This window comes from Ictidomys tridecemlineatus, chromosome 9 (genome assembly GCF_052094955.1).
Source record: "Ictidomys tridecemlineatus isolate mIctTri1 chromosome 9, mIctTri1.hap1, whole genome shotgun sequence".
In the NCBI taxonomy this organism is placed as follows: Eukaryota; Metazoa; Chordata; class Mammalia; order Rodentia; family Sciuridae; genus Ictidomys; species Ictidomys tridecemlineatus.
Genome location: NC_135485.1, coordinates 65,356,601 through 65,370,776, shown reverse-complemented (window position 1 = coordinate 65,370,776; position 14,176 = coordinate 65,356,601). Strand labels below are relative to the sequence as shown.

At 35.5% G+C, this 14,176-nt stretch overlaps 1 pseudogene; it reads left to right on the top strand.

The window, feature by feature from the left end:
* The first annotated feature begins 1,497 nt into the window (after positions 1-1,497).
* On the top strand, positions 1,498-1,977 carry LOC144366514 (transmembrane protein 50B pseudogene; annotated as a pseudogene).
* Positions 1,978-14,176: the final 12,199 nt, after the last annotated feature.

Below are 14,176 nucleotides of genomic sequence, written 5' to 3'. Positions count from 1 at the left end.
GATTTATTAAATTGCTGTCCAGAAAACTTATACCAACTTTTGTTTCTTTTAGCATTGTATGAAAGTTCTATTTTACTGTAACTGATTCATATTAGAGTATTCATTTGTTAATCTTTACTTTTTTTAATGTTAAGTGCTCCACCACTGAGCTACAACCCCAGTCCATTCATTACTTTTTTAAAATGTGAAAATAAACTATCATGAAACATAAACATCTTTCAGAGGTTGTTGATCATTTATGGGTCCTCATTTATGAAGTTCTAGTTTCTATCCCTTGACCATTTTTTCTGTCATATATTTGCAAGAAATATATTTCACAACTTTTCTAGAAAGGATGAGAACAAGATAAAATAAGTTGAACAAAACATTGATGTTTATGAGACTGGAAGATGGCACAAGTGAGATTTATTATGCTATTCTCTCTGTGTGTTTATCCTCTGTATTTTTTAGTTTCTACAATAAAAAGCTAAATTTGTAAATGCATTTCCTTGATCTGTTTACTGAAAATACCTAAAAGAAATAGCCAAACCTAGTGCCAGATTCTGATCTTTAAGTATCATAAGGAAATAAAGCTGCTTAGAAAAGTGGCTGGATTCAGCTATGGATCAGGAAATGGATAACACAAATCTTGTACATCTTGTTATAACAAATGACAAGGAAGTCACCAAACTGTGATAGGATTATGTCAAAAATACATAATAGACTTTTTGGACAAAGATGGAATATTTTGAGCATAAAAAATAATGACTTCAATTGATTAAAAAATATTTTATAGAAATGCATTAGTCTTAATGGTATTCATAAAGATAGTGAGCCAAAACCCCAAAACTAACAAGAATGCATCAGAAACCATCCAAGGTAAATAGGGCACCCATCCCTTTCTTTGAGAGTGGCAATTAAAGAGGAAAAATATGATATAGTCCCATTAATCCTGTGTAATATATTTTAAGTAGTCTGTCTTAGTCCATCTCTGCTGTTATAACAAATTATTTAAGACTGAATAATTATAAAGAATGGAATTTTTTCCACAGTTTTCAAGGCTGGAAAGTCTAAGATAAAAGCACTGGTAGACTCCATGTTGGATAAGGGCTGCTCTCTTCTTCCAAGACACACCTCTTACTGTGTCCTCACATGGGAGAAGACTAAAAGGGCAGTTTCTTAACACTGTTGCATTGTGAGTTATTTAAAATATAGGTATACATCCACTGCCACTATTCATGAAATATCATGGATTTTTTTTCCTTGAGATTAGTCAAAGATTAGCAAGCTATTTGAACACTAAGTATATAGAATGTGAAGACAAGCTCTATAACTATTTCAGCAATGTTTGAAGTCATACCAATCCTGTACTTTAAAAATTTTACTAAAAACTAATGAAATTAGAGGACTCCATTTCAGCTGTGTCACAACCTCCTCTTCTCTGAGCCTGTCAGAGTGGGCATTTGACAGAAAACTAGATGCAGTATTTAAGGAAATATCCAGGCTTGTGGAGTTAAAATGGCAGACTTCCTAGGTAATTTCTGATGGCCAGAATGTATGGGCTGAATGAGAATGTATGAACTAGAATTAGAAAAGAAATGCTATGGCTTCTGTGGTCACAAGCATATTGTTTTCTTACAAGTTGATCGATCATGATGGATGTACCCACGGTATATCAGTTAAAGAGTTATACCATGCTTTTCACACATATGGCAGATTTTCTTCATTGGGATTCTTCATGATACATGCTGTATCTAATGCACAAGTGAGAGATGGTAGCTATGAAAATGACTGTTTAAAAGGAACAATGCTCAAATTTGATTCTTCATTGGTTTAATGTTGATGTTTGGGTCACTTATTGCTTCCATGTAGATTCTTTTTGGTGCATATGTTACCCAAAATACTGATGTTTATCCAGGACTAGCTGTGTTTTTTCAAAATGCTCATATGCCTTTTAGCACTCTGATCTACAAATTTGGAAGAACTGGAAAGCTCTAGACCTGAGATCACTTATTAAATCATATTTTCCTTTTGTTATATTCTATTTGTGTATAAGTGTCTATCTCTTGATTTAAATTACACATTGCCAAATGAAATAGATTGCACATTAAATGATTTGTTTCTTTATATTTAAAAAATAATGAAATTATTGGGAGTCTCCTTTAACATTTCATATTTAACAAGAGGTAACAAGCAGTTAGTTCTTCACCCTATCATAGGTAAAATGGCTGAGATGATATAGCCAATATAGTTGCAAACCAACAGGCATTACTGTTACAGAAAAAAATTATCAGAAGAGGCATAATGAGCAGTCTTGAGGATATGAAACATGTTTCTTAGAACAAATTTCCACACATAAGCACATGCTGTAATATCAATGTTTCATCAAAGTCTAAGTAGGTATCATTCACTAGATTCAATTTCAATAATGAAGTCCACTTAGCACATCTTTTTGTGTAAAGTCACTAAAGAATTTAAGACAAATAATATATCTTTCATAAATAAGTTGTTTCATAAGAATGATTTCTAGAAAAATTACATATATAACCAAGCTGAATTGCCTGAGATTAAAAAAAAATATATTCCTAAGTGGCTTTTAGTGACAATGCAACTCAATTCATTTATTTCCTCATTCATCAACACAAAAGCAAAATTTAATTTCACACATAACACAAAGTGCTTAGGATGTCATAAACAAAGTTAATATTTAAATTTATAATAAAATCTCTAAATATTTCTTAATGTGCAATGGTCATGGAAATTTTTCCTACTGTATAGTAAGACTGATTGGTTATATCATTCAAGTTATAGACTAGTGTGTTTTCATCACTATAACAAAATATCTGAGATAATCAAATAATAAAGAGAAAACATTTATTTGGTACACAGTTTGGGATGTTCCAGCTCATGATTGGTTGGCTCATTGCTTTTGTGTCTGTGATGAGGCAACACATTATGGTGGGGGCACAGGATAGCAAATCTGCTTACTTCATGACCAGGAGGTCAAAGAGAGAAGAGGAAGAGGCTAAGGCCTAGTATCCCCTACAAGAATGTGTCCCCAATGACCTAAAAACTTCCCACCAGCCCAAGTCTTAAAGGTTCCACAGCACTTTCCAAAAGCACCACTCTGGGATCAAGCTTTTAACACAACTCTTCTTATCATTATTGTATCTTGAAATTAATGACAAAATCCACACATTTGAAAGCCATGGCAGGTGTGGCATTTTCTTATTTGCTGACTAAACATTGTCAGTCTTTGTTCCAATTCACATTTTCTGTATGGGCTGTCTCTGTATGTATATTTTGAAGGGACTAGTTTGGTTAAAAGTAGATCATGGTCAAGAATCTAAAACATCGTCACATGGCAAAAACTGAATTAGCAGGAGTATCTTTGCATATTTGGTTTAAAAGAATCTAATTTAGGGATTCTAAAATCTAGAACAAGTGTCTCTGTCACAGTTTTTGAATTAGATTACTAGATAGGTAAATGGGATGTAGAATATGAACAGAATTCATAAGGATACACAAGCATACATGGAAAGACTCATCCTTTTAACAATAAAAATGTTAAAGCAAAAATGAAGTAGCCATTATAAAATTGAACCAGGCACAGGCCAACTGCTTATGACATAGCACCCTGAGAGTGAGCAAGCAAGAGGAAGCCTCTGTGATGTCGCCTATACTATGGGGCTCCCATGCCTGCTCCTGTCATCTCCCGGACCAGGGAATGTGACCATTTGACATGGAGACTGGTCAACATTCAAGGACCAGCCTGAAAATTAAATATCAGTAAACTTAATTCCTATCTTTTCCTTAAATTTAAAAAGTAGAAGTGATCAATGTTTTTTTCTACATCCAATGAATATTTTGTGTATCTATATGAGAGACCATGAATGAGCCTTTGAATTTTTTTAATATGGAAAAAAATCTTTGCAAAATTATTTAATCTCTCTGAGATTCATTTTACTCATCTTTAAGATGGCAATTATAATAACAATAATGTCATGCTGACAGATTTATTATGAACATCAAATTTAAACATTTTGTAAAAGCACACTGTGAGACATTCTATCAGTGTCAGTTAATAGTATTAAACATTTTAGTAAGAGGTTTATACCTGTAGGGTATTGAGACAGAAGATGAGCAAAGAATTATGTGAGTGACCTACATAATGTTATTTGTATAGAAGTTTTACTGTTTCTAAGACTTTTAAAAAATGACATTAAGATTTCATGACATTATAATAACACAGAATGCTAGGAACTGACAAATAATAAATCTTCTCCAAGACAGTTACCCTGAAATATTCATACAAAATATGTATGGGAGCAGAAAGAAACAATAAATAAGAATACCATCCATGCTTAGATTTCCAAATACCTCCCACATTGGAAACTCTGAGGGAAAGAATCCCTTTAATCATCTTCAGTCCCATTGCTTTAGCTTAAATCAATTTAAGATATGTATATAAAGAGGTTACAACCAAATTAATTTGTTTGCATAATGTGAGAGATAATCATAAACATCAACTAGATAATCTTATTTTTCCATGCACATTTTAGAATCCCACAAATGACCAAATTTAACATAGATGACTCTAAATTTAAAATTTTACTTCTGTTCTTCTTACAGTATCTCTCCATTCTCAAAAAAAAAAAGTTATCACTTTTATGTTGATTACTACCAAATAATTATCTTTGATCCAATTTTCTCCTTAGAATTTTAGTTCTTCATCTTAAACTGTGTTTGAGACATTTACATTCATATTTCCCAACCTCCTTAAAATTAATTTTTATAATCCACATTCAATTCCTCCTCACCTACCTGCCGCAGTCTGGCTGGGCACAATTCAGGAGCCACTTGTCAAAAGAAACTAACTTTATTTTTAGAACCACAAACGCCAAACAAAACAGCTCCTCAGGATAAAACCCTCAGAGCCCAACTGCCACCACCGGCTTCCACAAGCCTCTCACCCACACAAAACTCACCACCTCCCCCAATCCTCCTGCTCTTGAAGCCAATTGGCTGGGTCGCATGGGTGGGGCCAAAGAAGTCCCCCAATGAGCAGCTCCGTGGTCTGAAAGGGCAGGGAAACAGCCCAATGAGCAGCTCCGTGGAGGAGCCAATCAGCTAGATGTTGCTGGGGCCGCTGTGAGCCAATCATCAGCTGGCAGTCTGAAGGGCAGGGAAACAGCCCAATGAACATCACCGCAGAGGAGCCAATCAACTAGATGTTGCTGGGGCCGCTGTGAGCCAATCATCAGCCGGCAGCTGGAAGTTTGCTGGCAGCTGGAAATTTGCTGGGGCCCCTTTGGCTGTGGGTCTCAACACCTACCCAGTCACCTAGCCCCAGGTCTAGGAGTTAAGTGCTCTTGTTATCTTGATTGAGTTGGAATTTCATTATTAACAGCTCTTTCTTGTTCTCCAAATCCAGGAGAAATCCTCTTGGTTTTTTCCTTAAAAACATTCATGTCATCCTCCCTCCTTTCCTATTCTGATACCACCACTCCAGGTCAGGCTTCACCTTGCTTTATAGTTAGGCTTTTTCTCTCACCTTCCAATCTCCAATTCTTCCCTAACAGGCCCTGCCTTCTGCAGATAGACTAATCTTCCTAGAGTATTATTTACTTCCCCAGAGGCATGCTTCTGTTAGAGAATGTTCAAACTTCCTACTATCCATAGAATAAATACTCCCAAATCTGGCATCAAATCTGGCATTCAAATTTGACCACATTTAACTTTTCCTAAGACACACATTACAACCTTCACACAAGCTGGAGAAATGTCTTTATTCCAAATATGTTTTGCTCTTTCCTGCCTCCTCACATTTCATCACATCATAGATGGATGGAAATGCTTTTTCTCCTCCTTTGTTCCTCACACTTCCATTTGCTTATTTATTAAGCATGTTTCAGGCATCACCTGTTCCAGGTGTTATGTCAACAGAAGTGACTAAGCCATGACCCCTATCTCAATAAACCCATGAGCTCAGAAGATACAAAATAACTAATGCAACAATCCTGTAATAGAGGCATAAACAAATGGAAAGATGTCCACATAACATCAGCTACACAGTCCAATTTAACTTTGTTTTTAAAATTTCAGAGACATGATTCAAACTTTAAGTGGGGAAGTCTACTTTGCTCACCCTGAATGGATGGGGAGTAAAATTCAGAATGAGATTAAGTAGAGTCAACCTACCAGAGCTAAGAAAAACCAAATGAATTAAAGTGAATACAGATTTCAGATGGTGTTTCAAATACTTCTAGAACCCATCTCTTATGTGTTCATGGAACAGCAAGTGGGATAGAGGGTAGTGCAGACCACCTTCAGGGGGTGGGAGAGGTAGGCAGGGAGGAGAGTGTCCTACAACTTCTGAACAGGTGGATAGTCTTCTGTCTGTACTCCTTGAGTAGAGAACTCACTTTGTTATGTTTCTCATCTGCTGCTATTTGTGCTGGTATTGACCTCAAATACCCTGATGGAGCAAGCCCTACATTATCCAGGCTTTACCATATTGGCAGCCACACTGTTCAGAGTTGGGGTTAGCTTAAAAGGATACATTATTGATCCAACAGGCATTTTCTATGCTCCCTTGGACCAAGACAGTAATTTCAAATGTAACTGCAAAAAAAAATGGTCATATGTATAATAATGGATGTTATGAACGTAAATAGTGTTTGTAATTCAGTTGGTGGTGATCTATCACTTGTTTCATTTGCATCCCTGTGGAAACAGTCTAATAAAGTCTTTATTTTCTTAATCTGTCATGCAAAAGTTTATCTGTTTTCTACTCATTCTTGCAGGAAGTCACAATTCTCATTATTTTTTAAGTAGAGTCAGTAACCCTTTTGTATTATGCAGAACCAAGCAATCAATCAATATCTGGAGAGTAAGTGCATATGTTGGACTAATAACAATGACAAAATGGGACTTAGAGAAAAGATAAGAGAGATGAAGTAGATAAAGAGTAAGAGCAGATGCCTTTATAATGCCCTCCTGGAAGGAATAAAGGAAACTGAGGCAAAGCAGAGTTGACATTTATTTTTTTTATTTATTTATTTTTTAGTTCTCGGTGGACACAACATCTTTGTTGGTATGTGGTGCTGAGGATCGAACCCGGGCCGCACGCATGCCAGACCAGCGCGCTACCGCCTGAGCCACATTCTCAGCCCCAGAGTAGACATTTAAAAAGTAAATATTGTTTAGATTTAGTAGCTAGGCACAGAGATCTGTGTAAGGGAGAGAGGGATGCACTAGGTTCAGAGATATACCAGACATCAGAAATACAGGGGTAGGATACCGGACCACCTTCAGCGGGTGGGAGAGGTAGGCAAGGAGGAGAGTGTCCTACAACTTCTGAACAGATGGACAGTCTTCTGTCTGTACTCCTTGAGTAGAGAACTCACTTTGTTATGTTTCCCATCTGAAACAGCTAAGTAATTTCATCCCTGGAGCTGTTGAGGAGTTCCCACTAACCATATTGTATATACAACGAACTATAAATATTGAGTCTTTGTGCCCCCAAGGAATCCACAGCTCAATTAGACAAACTATTCATGTTTATGTGGAGGAAAAAAAATATTTTCGATGCAGCACAGTTTTCCTCCCCAGGTTCAAGTTCATTTTGTAAAAGTTCCACTATACTTGAATTCACTTCTACATAACTTTTGGCAACAATTTTATCTCTATGTTGATTAATTTGTGTGTATGTGTGTGTGTGTGTGTGCACGCGCGATCGCTTGCGAATGCATATGTGGGGGTGGTGTTGGGGATGGAACCTAGGGTCTTGTTTATGCTAGTCATTTCTTCTATCACTGAGCTATAACCTCAGGCCTAGATTGATTATTTCTTGATGAAGATAGTAAAAAAGAATCCAGGATCTGGGTTCAGAAAATAGAGATAAAGCCAATGGCAGAGGAGCCGACTTTTTTTTCTTTTTTGCAGTTACATTTTAGGAGAGAAAAATCAAGAGAAAGCAGGAGGGGCTTTAATAGTACTCTGGCACTAAGTGTTCAGGAAGCATACACTGAACTTACAGCCAATAAATCTCATTATTCACACAGAACAAGATGCCTCCTCATGTAGAAAGATATTCTAAATTGTTTTTCCCACTGAATATGTGAAAGAATATACTACACACTGTATGTATTTTAAATTAACATTACCTCAGGGGTACAAGTATTAATTTTAGTGTCTCTAAATCATAATATTTTACTCTTTCCATTACTGGAAGACAGAGCATGTGTATATTCAGGCTTTCTTCTTGATAATTTACCAACCTGAAATACCCTTAATCCATATGCCCAACTCATTTTTAAGTCTGCTTTCAGATTGTCCCTCTTTATCAAGCCTTCTTCTACTACCGCCACTTCTATAATAGTCAGAGTTGAGAGTAAAATGGTATGTTTTGAATTCTCTCTATTTGATTCAATGAATTTAGTAAAAGTTTTTCCTTTTCCAACTTTCACGTTTTGCTAACATGATGTGGAATTTAAATCTGAATTGTAAATAAATTAATATATCTCTTTTCTTCTAAGATTATTTATGCTGTTTGAATTCAGTTTACAAGCAGATTTGCAATTGTTTTTCTATCACTTTAAAGTAAAATGATTTGACTTTCTTTGAACACCTAGCACCTATATATATAATTCAATTGAAAAGCAATTTAGTATCTTTAAATGGTTCTCATGCATATCAGGAATTATTTACATTTCTTATTTTGTTTATTTTGTAGGTTTCTCCAAACATATTTTAATATTTTTAAAGACTATATAATTGTCTTTATGTGCCATACCCCCTCACATAGTGACTTGCTCATTACTTACTTGCTTAATACCAAAAAAATTACACAAAATATAAGAAGTATATTGCATACCTGGAATCCAATTTGGTAGATTATTTTTTCTTTAAATAAACTGTTTCAGATATATTGACATTGCATGTATATTTTTGCATGCTGTTTATATTCATGATTGTGGTTTCAAGTTATGGTAGGTTGCTAAAAATGGAACTTTCCAGTGTTTTCATTTTTATTTTCTAGAAGAATTTAAATAGTGTTAGCAATTGTTTTCAAATAAGTCCACAAACTCTTTTTCTCTTTTAATTTCCTATCATAACGAAAGTAGAGAAACAAAAGCCTGGAGTCCTTAGTTTTGCATTTAAAAGATCACAGTCAGTTTAAGAAATGATCTGACTGGGTATATAAATAAACATAACTAGTTTCCCTACCACCATGGTTCTAGTTTCCAAGCTTCTGAATGGTCTTCTATCTGGACAGAGCTCCTCTCTGTTCTCTCTCTGTTCTCTAGAGATGGAGAGGAAGTGAGTGCAGTGGATACTGATAGAATATCTGAGAAGGGAAAAATTCTCTCCACCCTTACGTACAGAGCCCACACTATTAAGTCCCTTTAGCTCCCAAAAGAGAAAGAGGATGGTGATGATCTCCCAGGAAATACTGGGAATCTGAGATTACAAGGGATCTGTTCTTAGTGTCTGGTGTGTTGCCCCAGAATATGCTGAGCCCAGAAGAATTCTTTGACTTTAAACGAATGGAATTTTGAGTAAAACCTCTGCCCAATGTCTAGGAGGCAGGAATGACCCAGACTCACAGAGAACTACACAACATACAGAAATCAATAAATGTAATTCATCACACCGATAAACTTAAAGATAAGAATCATATGATCATCTCAGTAGATGCAGAAAAAGCATATGACAAAATACAGCAGCCCTTCATGTTCAAAGCACTAGAAAAACTATGGATAAAAGGAACATATCACAACATTTTAAAAGCTATCTATGTTAAGCCCCAGACCAACATTTTAAATGGAGAAAAATTGTATTCTAAGAACTCTTGATGAAGCAGCCACATCTTCCTGGTGGTTTGAATACTGTGAAGGCAATATTCATGGTCCCATTGTGAGAGAGGGACTTGGGCAGAGAACATTGAAACTTACGATCAAAAGTCAGAAAAAGTAAGCCAGGACATGGAAGGTGACATTGTGTAAGATGGCTATACTTGGGATTGTACCCCCAAAAGTAGATGCCAAGCAGCTCTGGGAGGAGAATGTTGGAGACAGCTCACACCACTACACTATGAATACACATAATTAAGTCCTTTGAAGGTAAATGCTTTCAAGACAAGGAGATGAAGGGAAGGAAATTTTGTCTATCTGAAAATGATTATTGTCTACAATAATAGGCCCCTGAAATAATATGGCTATTTTCAATGTGGTTGGGTTTAGCCATAGAAAAACAAGGTGATATTTTACTATACCTGATAATGTATAATACTGTTGCTTAGAATTTTTATAAATGTCATAATGGCCTAGAAATTTTCTGTCCCTTGAGAATTTCAAAAGATTGGCTTATAAAGCTGTCTGGTCTTCTATATTGAGGAGGATAGTTTTCATTTTTAACAAGTTTTTCTGTTTTCTCCATGGCTATTGATAAACTTTGGTTTCCAAATTCGATGTGCATCAGTTTCAGACTTGTACATTTTGTTCAAAATGAGAAGTATTATTTTTTTAATATTTACAAACTTTATGCCATCAAATTATCTCTGGCACCATTATGTAACAATTGTCATTTCCTCTGTCTCAATAGTAGAACTCATTATGCTTAATGGCATCTATTTACTTTGTGAGGTTTTTCTCCTTATTAACTTTGAAAGAAGTCCTCTATTTTCACAGGTCTTTAAAAAAAAAGCCTGTGGGTGGGGGTGTAGCTCAGCAGTAGAGTGCTTGCCTAATTCATACAAGGCCCTGGTTTAATCCCCTGTACCACAAAAAAAAAAAAAAAAAAAATATATATATATATATATATATATATATATATATATATATATATAAAAACAAACAAGTGTTGAATGTAGAAGTTTAGAGTTTAAGTTCTAGAAATTAGAGATTTACTGTATTTGAATCTTGACTTAGCTCCCTACCATAAGACCTAGGGTAACTTATTCCATCTCTATATGCATTTTTCTTGCCAGTAAGCTAGAAGTTAATCGTTGAACCAAACCTGTAGAAATATTATATAAACTAAATCAGTTACTACATGTAAAGTTAGTGGAACAGTACCTATAGCATATAATCTCCAGACAGTAGCTGTTGTAGTGGTTGGATGTAGCTTACTGGCACTCAGCATTCATTCCAGCCTACTTCTAATGTTACTTTCTGAACAGTACACCCAGAAAATCTAAAACCAAACCCCCTCACTTTCCTTTGAGACAGGGATCTGAATATGAATTCAAATCTAGCTATTGCTAGTGTCTGTCCTAGTAACAACAATATCAAGTCTTTCTGCAAAAGCAAAAGTGGCAAACAGGAGGTTGCAATGGCAGCAGTGGTATCTCTTGATCCAAGACTTCTGATTCTTGGATAAAAATCTCTGGTAAGTGTGATCTTGAACTCAGCTGCTCCAGTTGTAGCCTCTTAAATCTCAATCTTAACTGTTTCAAGGTGGAAACTAGCAGTGCAGTTCAGCAGTATTATTCTCTATTATTCTGGGAGTAAGCCCTGGAAGAACAAAGCCTTATTCGCCTGCCCTAACTGGAAGATGTAAGCACCAAATTTGCAATACTAAATCCATTTCTAGTCAAAATAGTTAAAATGTTGTTTCCTATGGCTAATTAAGTTCTACTACTTTTTGTTTGTTTGTTTCTTTTTGGAACCCAGAAGCACTTTACCACTGAGCCACATCTCCAGATCTTTTTATTTTTTTATTTTGAGATAGGGTCTCACCAAGTTGCCCAAGCTGGCTTTGAATTTGTGGTCCTTCTACCTCAGCTTCCCAAGTTGCTGAGATTATAGGTAGGCACAATTGCACCCAGCGCTACTATTTTCTTTTTAAAAACTTTTTGATACATAAAAAAATTGTACATATTTATGGGCTCCATGTGATATTTCAATGCATACATACATACATTGGGCAATGTTCTAATAGGGTAACACACTGAATCTTCAAAAGTCATTTCTTTGTGGTGATAACTTTCAAAACCCTTCCTTCCATTAAAAAAATACACACACACTACATTATTGTCATCTGTAGTGACCTTATTGTACAGTAGAATATCAGAACTTATTCCTTCTAACTGTAACTTAGTACCATTGGTCAACCTTTCCTATCCCTCCTTTGCCCCTACTTTCCCCAGCCTCTGGTAACAATTATTCTACTCTCAACTTCTAGGAGGTCAACTTTTTTAGATTCTCCTATGAGGTTATGCAGTATTGTTCTTTTGGGGCCTAGCTTTTTTCTTGTCAAAATTACCTCTTATGAGAAGTCATTATGTTGTAGTAAATGACAGATTTCATCCTTTTTTATGACTGAATACCCTATTGTGTATATGTACCACATTTTCATCATTCATTAGTTGAAAGACATTTAGGCTGTTTAGGCTGTTTCCATTTCTTGGCTACTATGAATAGTGTTGCTACAAAAATGGGAATGCAGATGTCTCTTCAACATGCTGATTTCATTTTCTTTGAATGTATATCCAGTAATGAGGTTGCTTTATCATACTGAGATTATATTTTTAAAATTTGTTTAGTTGTTACTAGAGCTTTATTTTTATTTATTTATATGTGGTACTAAGAATTGATCTCAGTGCCTCACACATGCCAGACAAGTGCTCTACCACTGAGCCCCAGCCCCAGCCCCTGGTGATTATATTGTTAATGATGTTTTTAATTTTTTGAGAAAACTCTATACTATTTACTGTAATGGCTATACAGTTTTACTATTTGTAACTTATTAATACTGAATTTAACTTTATTATTCTGTTTCTCTATATAGTCTTCTACTATTATTTTTCCTCATCTTAGGTACCATATTTAGTTTCTTTTCTTTTTTTTCTTCTCTTCCTCTACCCTCCCTTCCTTAATCTCTTAGAAAAAGAGTAAAAGCATTGAACACTGTGTTAACTAGCTTTTTGTCACTGTGACAAATACCCAAGAAAAACAACTTGGACAAGGAAAGATTTATTTTGGCTCATGGTTTTAGAAGTTTCAGATCATGATTGACTGGCTCCATTGCTTTGGGCCTGAGGTGAAGGGAGGCTGAACATCATGGTGGAAGTGTGTACTGGAAGAAGCTGCTCACCTCAAGGCAGCCAGGAAGAAGAAAGGAGGTGGGGGAGAAAGAGACAGAGACAGAGATTGGAAGGGGTGGGGAACAAAAACTACCCTTCCAGAGCATGCCCCAGTGACCACCTTCCTCCAACTATGCCCCACGTCCTATAGTTCTCAACATCCCCCCAGAAGCCTATTCAGCTATCAGTAGATTCACCCACCTCTAAGGTCAGAGCCCTCATGATTCAATCACTTCTCAAAAGCTATGCTTCTGCATTGGGGCCAACGCAACACATGAACTTCTGGGGGTTATTCCAGATAACAAACACTATGTATCTTTCTCTGAGAACAGCTTTGGACCCAACACATATTTTGATAAGTAGTACTATTGTTGTCAAATCTAAATAGTGTATAAGTGCAGATTTCATTTCCTTTTTCTTTTTTTTTTTTTTCTGAGACAGCGTGTCCCTAAGTTGCAGAGGCTGGCCTCAAACTTGAGATCCTCCTGCCTCAGTCACCCAAGTTGCTGAGATTATAGGAATACACCACTGCACCTGGCCCATTCCTCTTTAAAGAGTAATTGTTTAGCAAGATATTACTGCCAAGGCATTGGATTCTCCCTTCCTCCTCTTCCTTGTCCCTTTTTAGATAATTTTTAAATCTGACTTTATTACATTGTAATCAGAAAAGATGGCCTTCTTACATTTTGGAAATTATCAATTCTTTTTCACCTAATTATAATCAAATCTTATAAATTTATAGATCTTCTTGAGAACTAAAAATTATATTTTTTGTTTGAGTTTTTTGCTTGTTCATTTTTCCCCACACTGAATTAAATTTTCTCATTTTCAATTCTGCCAATTTCCTTTATTATTCAAACAGCTTTGCTTAATATGCTATAATACATATGTACATTCATTAATTGATGTTTTCATTGTCAATTATTTCTTTTATTTCTCAAAAAACTTGGTTAATGTGGGTTTTCCCCTTAAATCCATTCACTTCTTATAGTTATTTTCTCTTTATTTACTTTTGCCTAGCTTTTCTGCGCCTTTTTAATGTAATTAGTTATCATTTTGTTATATGTATATTTCTTTGTAAACAATACTTAAATAAATTTTGTATGT